The sequence below is a fragment of the Chaetura pelagica genome, unplaced genomic scaffold, assembly GCF_000747805.2.
Source record: "Chaetura pelagica isolate M959 unplaced genomic scaffold, ChaPel_1.0 scaffold676, whole genome shotgun sequence".
NCBI lineage: Eukaryota > Metazoa > Chordata > Aves > Apodiformes > Apodidae > Chaetura > Chaetura pelagica.
In genome coordinates this window covers 719,312-721,397 of record NW_009953724.1, presented here as the reverse complement: position 1 = coordinate 721,397, position 2,086 = coordinate 719,312, and the positions used below count along the sequence as shown (strand labels likewise).

At 55.6% G+C, this 2,086-nt stretch overlaps 1 protein-coding gene across 1 annotated transcript in view; it reads right to left on the bottom strand.

The window, feature by feature from the left end:
• MACF1 (microtubule-actin crosslinking factor 1) overlaps positions 1–2,086 on the bottom strand; it is a 115,671-nt gene that overhangs the window by 60,936 nt on the left and 52,649 nt on the right.

Sequence of the window (2,086 nt, the reverse complement as noted above, 5' to 3'; positions counted from 1 at the left end):
CCATCACAGGCTTTTTTTAAAGCGTCAGCTGGAGGAGCAGCCTGGCAGCCCTGAGGGGGGGAGGAGGGAGGCAGGAGGAGTTCACTCATGCCCCCCACCCTGTGGAAAGGAGATCCCCACGGGGCCTTGCTCTGACCACAAAGACACCCCCAAATTCACCCGGCCGGGGAGCAGTGGGGTCCCTGGGACTCACCTCTCTTTTGCCACCTTCTGCAGCTGCAGGAAATCTTTCTTCAGGCTCTGCAGCTTCTCCTGCTGCTGGGAGGCACTGGGAGCAAAGCCACAGGAGCTCAGCTCTGCAGCCAGTTGCTCCAGGGTGGCCAGGTCCTCCTCGTGCTGCTTCATCTCCAAATTCAGTTCCTGCCAAGAGCAAAGAGCGATGCAGACTGTTCCCTCACCAGCAGAATGAGGGCAGAGGGAAGGAACCAGACAGCCCCATGTCCTACTGAGCTGGACAGACCCCCAGCAGGCAGCACCCAAGGGTGGGCACAGCTCAGTCCCACCCACTCCCATGGTTCCAGCTCAGCAAATACTTTGAGCAGCTGTTGGTGCAAGTCCCACCTGCCCTGGGGCTGGTGTAATGAATGGGATGGGGGGCCTTACACAATAGAAATCATAGAATCCCAGAATCCCAGACAGGCTTGGGTTGGAAGGGGCCTTAAAGATCATCTAGATCCAACCCCCTACAGGGGCAGGGACACCTCCCACCAGACTTGCTTGCTCCAACCCCATTCAATCTCTCCTTGAACACTTTGAGGGATGGGGCACCCACAACTCCTCTGAGCAACCTGTTCCAGTGTCTCACCACCTTCATAGTGAAGAATTTCTTCCTTATGTCCAACCTAAATCTCCCTTCTTTCAGTTTAAAGCCATTACCCCTCATCCTATTAGTCCATGCCCTCATAAAAAGTCCCTCCCCAGCTTTTCTGTAGCCCCTTCAGGTAATGGAAGGCCACCATAAAGTCTCCCTGGAGCCATCTCAACCCCCCTCAGCACAAGTGCCTGATTTTTTGCCAACAAAGAGCATTTCTGAGGCTGTGGTCAAACCAGCCCCTGTGGCAGAGCATGTGTAGGAAGCCAAAGGGAGGAATCCAGCACAGCCAGGACCAGCCACCAGCACCCACGGCATCTCCGAGGGCTTTGTCACATCCTGCTGACTGCCAACAACAAGGCATCTTGCTGTATTAACCCCATGGAGCCTTTAGCTGGTAAAACCTTGCTATATTTGGAGTGGCCTTTTCTAAAAGCCTGGCTAGAGATCCCTTCCAAAAAGCAGCCTGGCTCCCGGGAATGCCATTCCCCTCTCACTGCTGGGAACAGCCACTCCGGCTGCACCGCCTTCCCCAGGCAAAGAGCCAGCACAGGTCCTGGGATCCTGGGGTGAACCAGGGGCTGTTTGCACAGAAGAAATCACTTCACAACAGCCCTGCCCCAGTAACCCCAGGCAGGTGGAACATTTTCTGCATCTCACCTGGATGTGCTGGGAGAAGCCAGCAATGTCCCGGTCCGGCTGGTTCCCAGATGCCAACATCCGTGCTCTGCTCTCCATGAACTGCTGCAGCTTCTCTGAGAGCTGTTCATACTGCTCGACCTTGGGCAGGAGACCTTTGAGTGTGTCCTCCCTGTCCTGCTGCTGCTGGCACAGCTTGCTGAAACGCTCTGTCACCTCTGCCAGCTTGTCCTGCAGGGCAGAGGCCGTGGGGCTGTCTGCCACTGCCATGAACTGTGTCACCATCTCACGGGTGGCTTCCAGGCAGCTCCTCTGCCTGGCAATGTCTTGCTTCAGCTTCTGAGGAGAGCACACACAGAAAGGGAAGCCATGTTAGGAAGGCTCCTGTGCAAAACTGAACTGGTGGGAAGAGGCTGGGCCACCCTTGGGAAAGAACTGTTGGGCAGGAATAGTTTTCTACCCCAGATTTCCTTTCCTTTCTGATCACAGAATCACAGATTGGTTTGGGTTGAAGGGACCTTAAAGATCATCCAGTCCCAACCTTCCCTGCACAGGCAGGGACACCTCCCACCAGCCCAGGTTGGTCTAAGTTCCATCCAGTCTCTCCTTGAACACTTCCAGGGAGTCCACAGCTCC